Source organism: Palaemon carinicauda, chromosome 14 (assembly GCF_036898095.1).
Source record: "Palaemon carinicauda isolate YSFRI2023 chromosome 14, ASM3689809v2, whole genome shotgun sequence".
Classification (NCBI taxonomy): domain Eukaryota; kingdom Metazoa; phylum Arthropoda; class Malacostraca; order Decapoda; family Palaemonidae; genus Palaemon; species Palaemon carinicauda.
The window spans coordinates 34,775,363-34,789,770 of record NC_090738.1 but is presented as its reverse complement, the minus strand read 5'-3'; the positions used below and the strand labels follow the sequence as shown (position 1 = coordinate 34,789,770).

General features: G+C 44.8%; 1 long non-coding RNA gene across 1 annotated transcript in view; it reads left to right on the top strand.

Annotated features, from left to right (window-relative positions):
• The first annotated feature begins 1,163 nt into the window (after positions 1–1,163).
• The window catches only part of LOC137653161 (uncharacterized), a 67,891-nt gene continuing 54,646 nt past the window's right edge, over positions 1,164–14,408 (top strand). Inside the window, exon 1 of the long non-coding RNA XR_011046414.1 lies at positions 1,164–1,470. This is a non-coding gene — a long non-coding RNA (uncharacterized lncRNA). The remainder of the gene's footprint in view (positions 1,471–14,408) is intronic.

Below are 14,408 nucleotides of genomic sequence, written 5' to 3'. Positions count from 1 at the left end.
GCATTATATACATTGATTATGCATGTGATTCTTATAGCTTTCAATTTTACAATTTCACTCGTCTAGGTGTTTGCAATCATAGTTTGAATCTTGTTAGCCGCTTTCTCTCTCATCTTGTCATAAGCAAACTTTGCAACATTTCCATTTGAAGTTAAGCTAGTATTGAGAATTGGTATATCTCTGAGTGCACGTTCAACCTCATTTTTCCTGTCAGCCATTTTAGTTGGTGCTTTATATATCTACAAGTGAGAAAAAAAACTAGGAAATGCAGATATATGATGAAAATCGTGCAAAGAAGAAGAGAAAATTAAAAGATTTCTGATTAGACTAAAAAGTAACAAGAAATGGGCGAATGTTGCTAAGGAAACGACACCCGAAAAGAAGACATAATAAAAAGGCTGATACTGCTGTAAGATAGACAATGAGGAAAACATCTTTTAATGTGGGAATATTATTTACAAATCGTTGTAAAAAGTTTGAAAGAGATGTTATCGAACTTTAAAGATACCAATATTAGATAGAGGGTAAACATATACAAAGAAAAATCCCACAGGGCTGTCGTTACAGAGGCTATAACCCAACACAATTCTTGACTGGATTTGGACACATATTAAGCATTAAGAAAACAGAAATGACAAAATAGACGCTTGTACATATTAAGAACAGAAGAGATTAGATAGAACTTGACACTAATGAAGCAGTTCTGAAAACAAGGTTGAATATGTAAACCGTAACGATTTAAGAAAATTTAGAAGCAATGGCATAGAATTGTGGCAGCTAGAAACACCAACTAAAGATGTTGCCCGATGTACTAGACATATGCTGTAAGTTTGAAGCAAAAGTATACAAGCTGTGTGTTTTGTGTGGGAGGTAACTAAATGGTAATGAATTTTATGCAGGTAGGATCGATTTGAATTTACGCTTTTAGTAGTATGCCCGCAACTACTGTGTTTTTTTGAGAGAGCAACGAGGAACCTGGAAGAAATTGTAGACTTTTAGTGGTAGAATGGAACAAAACTAAAGAATAAGAGTTTTGTTAAAATTTTGCATATGGTATACGTAAAAAATCCAATTACAGTAATAAATATAAGCTTAAAGCTTTGCTCCAATCATCTAGTAGTACGCCCACAACTACTCTGTTTTGGAGAGAGCAACGAGGAACCTTGAGGAAATTGCACTGTACACTTGTATTAGTAAAATCGGTTAAATTAAAGATTAAGTTTTCTTTTAAAATGTTGTATAGATGTAAAAGAAACCCAATTAAAGTAATAAGTATAAGCTTAAAATCTTTGCTTCAATCTATTATGCGAAAGAGTGGCCTCAAACGTAATTTTGCCGAGTGAGCAATTAGGAAACAGGAACCAGGAGTGGTCAGTTAAGAACCAGGAACCATCAGCCCCTTTTTGGTATAACTAATTTGGAAGTTGAAGTTCAAAATACATATAAACAAGCTATACTGTCACTTTACATGTAAGTAATTATTATAATGAGCTTTCCACAGTTAGATGGTGTCACTCATAATAATTGGTTGTTGTTTTGCCATAATCCATGTATTAGTAATCAGAATTCATTGCTATACAATAACTAAGACGTGTTTGATATATTGAATCCCATCCCAGTCCAGTATTATCTTTTGTTGTAGCCCTTATAATAACGGACCTTTCATGTTCGGTTTTTTTTTTGCTTAGGCTTTCACTGGTTTTATAGTTACAGACGGAAAAAAATTACGGTAATTGTGTAGGAGACCTCCGCGCTCGATTTAAAAGTTTCTAAAAGTAGAAAACGAAAGAAAACAGTAAATTAGAGCTACAGTTACCTTGAAACTGTGAGATAATCCTCCTACAACCACCTAACTCTTACACAGAAAATGTAAGCATAAACCTACTACTACAATTATGGGGGACCCCTGTGGGGAGCGGGGTTTTTGGGTGGGGGGAGGAGGAGAAAAGTGATTTTTCGGGGCACTACCGAACCTAATACAACTACCTACCCTACCCTGGGGGCCATGTACCCCTACCTAGGCCTACCGGGGGGGGGAGCTCTGCCCCCCCCTGCGACCCCCCCTTAAGGCCACAGTAATTTTCAGGGCACCACCGAACTTAAGACACCCACCTAACCTAGCCTATGGGGCCCTGTACCCCTACCTAGGCCTACCGGGGGGGGGGGGGGGCTCTGCCCCCCCTGCGACCCCCCCTTAAGGCCACAGTTAACTTTGCGTTTCCAAACCATGTACCTTTGAAACAAGACACGAAAAAATTGCACCTCCTCTTCCTTTTCCCACGAGTAACCACACTACGATCACACCGGAATGCTAATTTGTTGTAATCTATACGGCACACATTTTCACAATTAGGGCACTTTTTCTCTGCCAAAATCAAACCATGACGTTGAGCAAATGCAATTAGCAAATCAACTTTCCCTGAATAATGTACACAAAAATCCCCATAAGAAATAAAACAATTGTCACAAGTGACACAGTCGGAACGGGATGAAGGTCCTGCTAATTGCTCCATACTTCACGGCAAAATGAGCTTTTCAGTTTGAAGGGAGATCCGAGACGTGCAAAAATATTCCTCCGCGGAACTTCACGTAAACTGTGGTAACTGGTGGAAAAATAGCAGGGATAAGTGAAGTAATAAGTGTCATCATTAGCTAGATTTGTAAAAACCGCCATGATTGGTTTTCAAACAGTGTGACGTCAAGAAAACACCTGTTATTGGTTAGAATAGCATTGAGAACTAGTCTGCCATATGCAGTAAGGCAGTGAAACAGCTCATTTTAGCCAAGACATCACACAGTAAACAAAAACAAACACTTAGAAAAAATCCAAGTGAAACATAACTATACACATGAATATCTTCGTTAAATAGAAGCTGCTCATATATTGACTATTATATAAGCGTTCTATATGATATAATAGTGAATTGTAGGTGTTTAAATTCTTCAAGATCTTCCGCGGAGCTCTCCTACACATTTACCAAATTGACTAGTAAAAGACATGTTTGCTATAGAACAATTACCTTTTTCTTCGAAAATAACACATTTTCATTGTAAATAAAAACTTATTTAAAAAAGAATAATCTAGCATGTGCTGCTCAGCAAGTACTACTTCCTTGTGCGTAGGAGCTTGATGTTTTTCCTTTTACGCGGGTGAAGCGAGCGCACGGTGGAGCAAAAACCTTTGGATTTCTGAAATATATCCCCGTTCTTAGATGGTCTTACGGGTTTTCGGTTTATTTGCTGTTGAAATGAAGGTCAAATTGAGTGAGAGCATTTTTCAATATTAAACTTACCCGATAATCATGTAGCTGTCAACTCCGTTGCCCGACAGAATTCTATGGAGGGATACGCCAGCTATCACAATACTAGAAGGGGGTGTACTTACCAGCGCCACCTGTGGCCAGGTACTCAAGTACTTCTTGTTGACACCTCCTCAATTATTCCTCTGTCGTGCTTCCGGCAAGACGTTCTGGGATACGCTTATGGTCTTCGAGTTTATTCACGGATATTTGGTGAAGTATTCTCTCAGATTAACGGCTGTCGCATTACTGGAATCCTTCTTATATTAGCTAGATAGCTTTTATATAGTTCTGATATAACGTTAACGATTTTTGCTTGTTTTTGGAACCCCCTTTGGCTAACTCTTTGGTTTACAAGATGTCTGACATTTCGCAAGCTCCCTCCCATAGACGATGTAGGTCTTGCAATAGACGTATTCCGAAGGCCTCGGTAGATCCTCACACCGCTTGTTCTGACTGTAGGGACAGGCCCTGTCAGTTAGAAAATCGATGTGAGGAATGCGCCGGACTTTCCGAATTGGAATTTGTCCGTCTTTTAAAATATTCAACTAAGTTAGAGAGAGGTAGAGTTAGGAGGAGTTCTTCTCACTCTTCTTTGTTTTCCTCACCTCATGATCCCCTACCTTTTCCTACCCCTGTAGTGGCTACCCCCGAACCTACTGTGTGCCCTCCGCCTGATATGTCAGTTGTTTTGCGTGCTATTCAGGCTTTAGGCGATAAAGTAGAGTCAGTGGTAAGTGACCATAAGTCTCTGATGGCCGAAGTTAAAGAGCTGAAGGTCAAGAGTGCAGTGGGTGGAGTTAGTGCCAGTGCTGTGACGAGTGCTAGTGTCGGTGCAGTGCCTAGTGCTAGTGTTAGTGCCAGTGTGGTGCGTGAGGATTTTTCTGTGCGAGCCTGTCGTCCTCCCAGTCCGGGACCTCTTGCAAGCTCCCATGCCCAGGGGAGAAGCAATGTCGAAGGGCATAAGGGTTCGGCAGGCCTTGTTAGGCGCACAGAACTATCCTCGGTGGTTGCGGGCGTGTCTTCCAAAGACCGTCACTCCCACCTGCAGACGATTGAGCCCGTCTTATTCTCGTCCGCCGATCAACTGTCGGGGAAGAAACGTTGGTCTCAGGTCTCGAGACCGCTTAAACGTAGAGTCCAGTCCGCGAGTGCTCAGCCAGGTTGCAGTCATTGGCTCAGCTCTGACTCGCCTCAGTCATCTGTCGACTGTACTCCGCCCAAGAGGAGTAAGGTTCTACCACAACAGAGCTCGACTGTTAAGGCTTTACCTCAGTCTACTTTCGTTTCTGCCGATCCCAAGTGGACTCTGCTTCAGTCCATGCAAGCTACGCTTTCGGACTTGATGCGTGAGTGTCGGGCTGAGAGTGTTGCACCTCCGCCTCCGCCTACACTCCCTCCGCCTGTTCTCGCTCCGCCTGTGCTCGCCCAGCCTGCGCTCGCTCCGCCTGGTCGCAGCGCTATCTGCCAGGCGTACGATGTTGAGCCACTTTCCGAGTTCGCTGTTCCCAGTGGTGTTCAACCTCAGCCTTCTTTAAGGCAACCTTTACGTTGGGATCAGGAGGATTATTCCACTCTTCCTCCGCCTCTCCCTGCTGCTCCACCAGTGGTGCAACTCTCGGTTGAGGTACAACAACCTCTCCCGTCTATGAGTCAGTCTGCTCAACCATCGCTGCAGCGAGCTCAACCCTCCTCTAAGCAAGCTCCTCTACACCCTGGACTTGCGCCTCAGGAGCCTCAGCTTGCGAGAACTTTACCTTGTTCTGCGCAGCCTCAACCTCATCATGCTCCGCTTATATCACAGGAACAGGAACGGGCTGCTCCGCCTCCGTCCTCCGCTCAGCTAGCGCAACCCTTGGGTTCAACCTCTCTTGCTAGGAGTCAACCTCCTTCACCCATGCGCCTTCCTTCTGCTTCGTCTGTTGTTCAGCCTTTGCAGTCTGAGCCTCAGGTTTTCCCTCAACAGTTACTGGAAGAGGAAACCTCTGTTGTTGTTCCTACCCGTTCTGACTCTGCGGTTCAGCATTCTTGTCCGATCTCTTCGCTACACTCTGGTGATGAGGTGTCGGATGATGAGGAGGCACACCTTGATCCCTCATCAGACGTGGATGAATCCAAGCTTTCTCCACCGTCTATTGATTTTCGTAAGGTCTTGGCTCTACTCAGGGAGATTTATCCAGACCACTTTGTCTCTGCTATTCCCCGCTCTCCGCCATCTGAGTTTTCGCTGGGCGTACAACAAGCTAAGTCCTCCTATACTAAGCTTGTCCTAGCTAGATCCTCTAAGAGGGCTTTAAGGATCTTAGGGGAGTGGCTACAGTCTAAACAACACCTTGGCAAGACTTCCTTCATGTTCCCTCCAACGAAGCTCGCTTCGAAAGCGAGCGTTTGGTATGCCACAGGGGAAGCACCAGGCTTGGGAGTACCTGCCTCTGCCCAGGCTGACTTCTCAAGTCTGGTGGACTCGCCTCGGAGAACTGCTATGAGACGCTCGAAGGTTTGTTGGACCTTCTCAGACCTGGATCACTTACTGAAAGGGATGTTCAGAGCATTTGAAATGTTCAACTTTCTCGACTGGTGCCTGGGGGCCCTCAGCAAGAAAACCTCTCCTGCGGACAAAGATTCTGCCATGCTATTAATGTCCTGTATGGATAAGGCCATCAGAGATGGATCGGGTGAGCTAGCGTCGTTGTTTGTATCAGGGGTGTTGAAGAAAAGGGAGCAACTGTGTACCTTCCTTTCCGCCAGCATTACACCTTGCCAACGGTCACAACTCCTTTTTGCTCCGCTCTCGAAGTTCCTCTTTCCCGAAGAGCTAGTTAAGGACTTGTCTGCTGCCCTGATACAAAAGGATACACACGATCTTGTAGCCTCATCAGCTCGTAAGTCTAAGGTTGCCACCTCAGCCCCCAAGACTTATCGCTCCCCAGTTGGTGATACACCTGCGACTAGGTTCATACCGCCCTTTCGTGGTAGAGCCCCCAGCCGAGGAAGCTCCCGTCCAGACTCTCACAGGAGCAAGTCTAGGAAAGGATCCAGGACATCAAAAGGAAAAAACTGACTCTCCGTTTCTCCAGACAACAGTAGGAGCCAGACTCAAGATCTTCTGGCGAGCCTGGGAGAAGAGAGGTGCAGACGCACAGTCTGTCAGTTGGCTGAGGAACGGTTACAGGATTCCATTCTGCCTCAAACCACCTCTGACCACGTCACCCATCAACCTCTCTCCCAACTACAAAGAAGAGGACAAGAGGCTAGCATTGCAACAGGAAGTGTCGCTACTGGTGCAGAAGAAGGCAGTGGTTATAGTCCGGGACCATCAATCCCCGGGCTTCTACAACCGTCTCTTTCTTGTGGCCAAGAAGACAGGAGGTTGGAGACCGGTGCTGGACGTCAGCTCTCTCAACGAGTATGTCACCAAGCAGACTTTCACGATTGAGACGACCAAGTCTGTCTTAGCAGCGGTCAGACAGGAGGACTGGATGGTCTCGTTGGACTTGAAAGATGCATACTTTCACGTTCCCATTCATCCAGACTCCCAACCTTTCCTGAGATTCGTTTTCGGAAAGGTTGTCTATCAGTTCCAAGCCCTGTGCTTTGGCCTAAGCACAGCTCCTATGGTCTTTACTCATCTGATGAGGAATGTAGCAAAATTCCTACACTTGTCGAACATCAGAGCCTCCCTCTACCTAGACGACTGGCTGTTGAGAGCCTCCACGAGTCGTCGTTGTCTGGAGAACCTCAGTTGGACTTTAGACTTAATCAGAGACCTAGGTCTATTAGTCAATATAGAGAAATCTCAACTCATTCCCTCCCAATCCATTGTGTACCTGGGAATGGAGATTCGGAGTCAGGATTTTCGGGCTTTTCCATCGGCCCCCAGGATAAGCCAAGCCCTAGAGTGCATCATGAGCATGCTGAAGAGGAGCAATTGCTCAGTGAGACAGTGGATGAGTCTCACAGGGACCCTTTCATCACTGGCCCTGTTTGTCGAGCTAGGAAGACTCCACCTCCGCCCTCTTCAATTCCATCTTGCAGCTCATTGGGACAAGGGCTCGACGCTAGAAGCAGTCTCTATCCCTATCAACCAAGAGATGAAGACCACTCTCCTGTGGTGGAAGCACAACCTCCTTCTCAAGGAGGGTCTATCATTGGCCATTCAGACCCCCAATCTTCATCTCTTCTCAGATGCATCGGACTCGGGCTGGGGTGCAACCTTGGACGGACGGGAATGCTCGGGAGTGTGGAACGAGGAACAAGGATCTCTCCACATCAACTGCAAGGAACTGCTAGCAGTTCATCTAGCCCTGTTGAACTTCAAGTCCCTCCTGCTAGGCAAAGTGGTGGAGGTGAACTCAGACAACACCACAGCCTTGGCTTACATCTCCAAGCAAGGAGGGACCCATTCGAGGAGCCTTTACGAGATCGCAAGGGACCTCCTCATTTGGTCAAGAGGTCTAAACCTCACTCTGGTCACGAGGTTCATCCAGGGCGATATGAATGTTTCAGCGGATCGCCTCAGCAGAAGGAATCAGGTCATTCCCACGGAATGGACCCTCCACAAGAGTGTGTGCAACAGACTTTGGACCTTGTGGGGCCAACCTACCATAGATCTGTTTGCCACCTCCATCACCAAGAGACTTCCGCTGTATTGTTCCCCTGTTCCAGACCCTGCAGCAGTTCATGTGGATGCCTTTCTACTGAACTGGTCCCATCTCGACCTGTACGCGTTCCCGCCGTTCAAGATAATAAACAAAGTTCTGCAGAAATTCGTCTCGCACGAAGGGACACGGCTGACGCTGGTTGCTCCCCTTTGGCCTGCAAGAGAATGGTTCGCAGAGGTACGTCAATGGCTAGTCGACTTCCCCAGGACTCTACCTCTAAGAGTGGACCTTCTACGTCAACCTCACGTAGACAGGTTGCACCCAAACCTCCACGCTCTTCAGCTGACTGCCTTCAGACTGTCGAAAGACTCGCTAGAGCTAGAGGCTTTTCGAAGGAGGCAGCCAGTGCGATTGCCAGAGCTAGAAGAGTTTCCACTCGTAGAGTCTACCAGTCTAAGTGGGAGGTCTTCCGAAGCTGGTGTAGAGCCAATTCAATTTCCTCCACCAATACCTCTGTGATCCAAATAGCTGACTTCCTTCTACATCTTAGGAATGAGAGATCCCTTTCAGCACCTACGATTAAAGGATATAGGAGCATGTTGGCTTCAGTTCTCCGCCACAGAGGTTTGGACCTGTCTTCCAACAAGGACCTTCAAGACATTATCAAGTCTTTTGAGACGTCTAAAGAACGTCGTCTTTCCACTCCAGGCTGGAATCTAGACGTAGTCTTAAGGTTCCTTATGACATCTAGGTTCGAACCTCTCCAGTCAGCTTCCTTCAAGGACCTCACCCTCAAGACTCTTTTTCTCGTTTGTCTTGCAACAGCTAAGAGAGTCAGTGAGGTTCATGCCTTCAGCAAGAACATTGGTTTCACAACCGAATCTGCGACATGTTCTTTTCAGCTTGGATTCCTAGCAAAGAACGAGCTTCCTTCACGTCCTTGGCCTAGATCGTTCGAAATACCTAGCCTCTCCAACATGGTAGGTAACGAACTAGAGAGAGTTCTTTGCCCTGTCAGAGCTCTCAAATATTAGCTTAAGAGGTCTAAACCTATTCGAGGACAGTCAGAAGCCTTATGGTGTGCCATAAAGAAACCCTCGAGACCCATGTCCAAGAATGGGCTTTCGTATTATATAAGGCTTCTGATCAGAGAAGCACATTCTCACTTAAAGGAGGAAGACCTTGCATTGCTGAAGGTAAGGACCCACGAAGTAAGAGCTGTAGCTACTTCGATGGCCTTTAATAAAAACCGTTCTCTGCAGAGCATAATGGATGCAACCTATTGGAGGAGCAAGTCAGTGTTTGCATCATTTTATCTGAAAGATGTCCAGTCTCTTTACGAGAACTGCTACACCCTGGGACCATTCGTAGCAGCGAGTGCAGTAGTAGGTGAGGGCTCAGCCACTACATTCCCTTAATCCCATAACCTTTTTTAACCTTTCTCTTGAATACTTTTATTGTTGTTTTTATGGTTGTTACGGTAGGCTAAGAAGCCTTCCGCATCCTTGGATTTGGCGGGTGGTCTATTCATTCTTGAGAAGCGCCTAGGTTAAAGGTTTGGTAGAGATCCTTTAGTAGGGGTTGCAACCCCGTGTACTTTGGCACCTTTGGGTTGATTCAGCCTCCAAGAGGAACGCTGCGCTCAGTAAGGAAGACGAACTTAAATAAAGAGGCAGAGTAACGGTTCTATTCGACTTCCTTACCAGGTACTTATTATTTCATTGTTATTTGAGATAACTGTTATATGAAATATGGGATACTTAGCTATCCTTTAATCTTGTACACTGGTTTTCACCCACCTCCCTGGGTGTGAATCAGCTACATGATTATCGGGTAAGTTTAATATTGAAAAATGTTATTTTTATTAATAAAATAAATTTTTGAATATACTTACCCGATAATCATGATTTAATCGACCCTCCCTTCCTCCCCAGAAAGAACCAGTGGACCGAGGAATAATTGAGGAGGTGTCAACAAGAAGTACTTGAGTACCTGGCCACAGGTGGCGCTGGTAAGTACACCCCCTTCTAGTATTGTGATAGCTGGCGTATCCCTCCATAGAATTCTGTCGGGCAACGGAGTTGACAGCTACATGATTATCGGGTAAGTATATTCAAAAATTTATTTTATTAATAAAAATAACATATTATGTACTACAGGAAAAACGTTTGTTTCTGTTAGGAATGTTGTTCCGTCCTTAACTACAATTTTACCCATTCACTTTTTGTAATTGTCTAGTATTTCTTTTCTTGCATTCAATTATTTGTAGATTATATTCTTATATATAAAGCTAAGTTTTCCTCATTGTAAGTCCGGTTATGATTAAGACATCCCTGCTGCATAAAGTTGAGCATTTATGTGTTTGGTTAGTTTAAGCAGCACCGATTCCTATATATTTATGGCAATTGTCTATTCACACAATTTATAGTCTCTGGTGTCTTTAAAGGCTTTAGTTTCCATTTTCCCAATGTTTGCAAAACCATTTTAACCAGCATAGTTAAGTAGAAAATTAATTTGAACCCAAGGATAGGGTTGTGGTGGCCGATGTGGTAACATCCCTGACTGGGGAACGCCAGACTGGGGTTTTAGTCCCGCTCAAACTTGTTAGTTTCTTTGTTCTCTGCAACCTCACCATCCTTGTGAGCTGAGGATTGGGGGTTTGGGGGAGCCTGTACGTCTATCTACTGAGTCATCAGCTATCATTGCCTGGACCTCCTTGGTCCTAGCTTGGGTGGAGAGGGGGCTTGGGCACTGATCTTATGTATATATGGTCAGTCTCTATGGCATTGTCCTGCTTGCTAGGTTAATGTCACTGTCCCTTGCCTCTGCCATTCATAGGCTGACCTTAAACCTTTAAACCATGACCCAGCTGGAGGCTTAAAGTTTTAGCTTGGGCAAGTTATTTACCTGGTTGTCTAGCCAACAGAAGTTAGAAAGAAATAGGTAAAATTTGATATATTCATCTTCTTTCTCACTTCATGAAACCAATGTGTAAAAAAGTTGTGCGATTGCAATTTAAATTTGGAATTAATTTAAACATTATTGGATTTGGTATGTGACAGTTAGCTTTGAAAATCTCCAGAAGAAAAATATTGACAATTGAAGATTGTAATGATGGTATTGTAAGTAGACATCATTGAGATAAAAAGTTGGTTATATTGTTTTACTTAGTGGTTTCTTTATTATTATTATTTTTTATAATGTTCTTTGCTGAATTAAAGTGCTATTTAATTTAGGCAAAATTGAAGTGGTATTACTATTATTTGTGGGATATTTTATTAATTGTTAATTATTTCTCATATCGTTTATTTATTTCTTCATTTCCTTTCCTCATTGGACTATTTTTTTCCTGTTGAAGCATCTTACTTTTCCATCTAGGGTTGTAGCTTAGCTAATAATAATAATGATAATAATAATACAGGATCTTGAGTATTAAAGGGTAATCTGTATTACTGTATTTTAATTTTGTTATCTAACAAATTTGGATGCATTTCAGAACACCAGACCCAGAAGCTTCTGGTAAGTTAGTGTGGATATTCACTTAGATTTAGATGACTATTGCTCCCCAAAAGGATGATGTATCATTTTCCTCTCCTAACCTTATGATTGGCCTTTGTTGATGCAAAACCTTTTTCATTAGTGACTTATATTTCTTTGATGCAAACTTCTTAACTTCACATGCTTCCTGGTCAACAAACATTGAAGCAATCTGAGATCCTCTTTATTTGTTAGCCATTTTTGTGCTTTAAGAATTTATTGTTCTTTGTTCCTGCACTAATACAAATCTTCATTTTCTAAATAGGAGAAATGACTCAGTGTGAGCTGGTTTAAAAAAACTAACATGAGGCTCAATAACCCTGTGCTAGTTAGCAGGGGATAAACCAGTCTGCCCTCTTACACACACCCCTAGTAACAGAGCTCATTTTTTATTTAGCTGCGGTTGAGTGTAGACGTTCACGTCTTTCTCCCGGTTTATACCTATTGCCTGGCTGTATTAAGGTTTTCTTTTTCTTAATAGGTGTTTTGTAGTTTTAAGACTACAATTAGGTGGGTTTGCCCTGGCATATCAGGCAGCTCTTGCGACACCTGTATGTCAGGTAAGGAGACAGGTCCTCACTGATTTTGCCCTTCATGCAGATGAAACTCCTACATGGATGCTTCTCCTTGCACTGAGTGTCAGGAGTGGCCATCCTCTCAGTGGGAGTGATACAATAGATGCTGGAAGAAGTCAAAAAGGGATTCTTTGCCTATGGGTTCATCATTTAAGTCAAAGAAATCCTGACTTTTTTCTCCCGCTGCTGATATTCTCCCTCCTGCCTATTCCTGTTTGGCCCTTTTTCGTCCCAAACTGTTAGAAGGGAGTTCCTTCCTATTGTTTTCGTGCCTTTATCAGAAACTTCCTCCACAGTTCCCCTTCCACCTGAGATTTTTCTGGCTAGTTCTCTCCTGAGTTTTAGCCTATAGTCCATTTCTTTTAGCGATGCATATTTGCACCAACTCGCAGCGGTGCCCTTTTAGCTCCGAAAAGTTTCCGGATCGCTGATTGGTTGGACAAGATAATTCTAACCAATCAGCGATCTGGAAACTTTAACGCGCTAAAAGGGCACCGCCGCGAGTCGGTGCAAATATGCATCGCTAAAAGAAATGGACTATAGTGTGCTCACCCCCTTGAATGAACGAGCACGCTGAGTTCACTCAGCCAGAGGTTCCTTGCGATCATCACCCTTACAAGCTTGTCATCCCATCGTGGCCTATGGTGGACGTTCTTACTGCTGCAAGAGGTTCTCCTCACTTCTGTTGACTACCCTTCGAGATGGTTGTAAGCATGCGCATGACTCATCACCACCATTCACTAGCTCTCAGGAGCTAGGCTCTTTGGATCCGTCTGGTGATCGTGTCTGATGGCTCCCTGGAGCCAAAGACCCCTTCCACCATGTCCCTAGGGCATCACAAGTCTTGCACTCATGCAGCCCTCATGTCTAGATATTAGAGATATCTAATATTGAAGGCTGTCCATTCCAAGCCAGTGTTTTTGTGGGAACAATTGGAAATTATCTCCATTATGGTGATCAGGAGACAAAGGAAGCCAGGATAGGTTTTACCTCTTCCAGGGGATAACCTTCACCTTAGTATAAGCAGGGAATTGAGATTTCTGAGAGAGGTCTCGTTTGAATCACATCGCGAGCCTGGATTGCCAGGCATTGAGAGATTGCTGGTACAAGTAAAACTCTCAGGTGAAAGAATAGCTTTCACCTTAGGCACTGGTTGGAGACAGTAGGATACTTATTCAGGACCAAAGGTTTCACCATTGAGCAAAATAGGGAGGCATTGTCAACCTGTCTGCTTTCTGGAACCTGGACTGTAATGTTTCTAACTCACAATTGCCTCAATCAGTGGGTCAACAGGGTTTTGAGGTGACATGATGCAGTCGTCTCAAAATTCATGAGGCAGGTACCACGGAGGGAAGCAATAAAGTTTTGCAACGCCTCGTTGGATGGCCCCTCCCTTTTTAACATGGAGGACATCGAGGCAGTTGCTGGAAGTTGGAGGAAAACATTCCAAGTCTCACACCTCCAACAGGCTATGATGTCTTGTCCATACCCTGTGGCAGCAGCGAGGAACCAGAGAGCCACAGACATCCCTTTCAGCCCTGAGGACCCAGAAGAGGTAGGAGAAGCAGGAGAGATCAACGTGGATGTACCCGTAAGGGGGCCATTCCTCCAACCAGTCCAGAGGTAGGAGGATGCCTACAGAGCACATGGCAGAGGCGGATTATCCGTGGGGACGAACCTTGGTCGGTCCCGTCCTCGGGGCAAGATACCATGTCTCATTCATACTTTCTCTCCCTCCTCTTACCTCCCTTCCAGTGACTACGAGTTTCTACGCTAAGGAATCCGTGAAGGAACTGGCCCTTCAGGCTGAAGTCCAGACCATCCTGGAGAAGAATCCTTTCCAAGAGATCTGAGTCTGGTCCTCAGGCCTCTACAGTCGGCTTTGTTCCGTAACTGGAATACAAACCTATGCTATTTATTCGGGGTTATTACTTTTAGCAAAGCTGAAAGCATGAGCCATTAACATTTTAGCGAGGGTTAACTACCCATTCCCTATGTTAGCGGGGTAGGGGGGTTAGTTTGCTACCACTCCTGCTCACACACCAGTGATTTAGCTCAATTTCCTTTTGGCTTGGATGGTGAACGGTCGTTGTCGTTCTTCATCCTTCGCCTATTTTTGGAGAAGGAGTTCACCCATAGAGACTCCTCTGCAAAGGACAGCTGCTTCTGAAGGTCAGCTTGGTGATATCCCGGCCCCTAGAGGGCATCTTCGATCTCGCAGAGCTCGCCCTCCATTTCTCCTTAGAGGTGGCCCTTCACCATCAGTGAAAAGGCGCCTCTTCGGCTTTTCAGCCTCATTCTTGCAGTTGTCTCCTGCAGAGGAGCCTCCTCTTCAGTCGTATTCTGGCCCTTGAACTTCGCCTGTTCCTGGACCTTCTCCTGATAACGCTGCCACT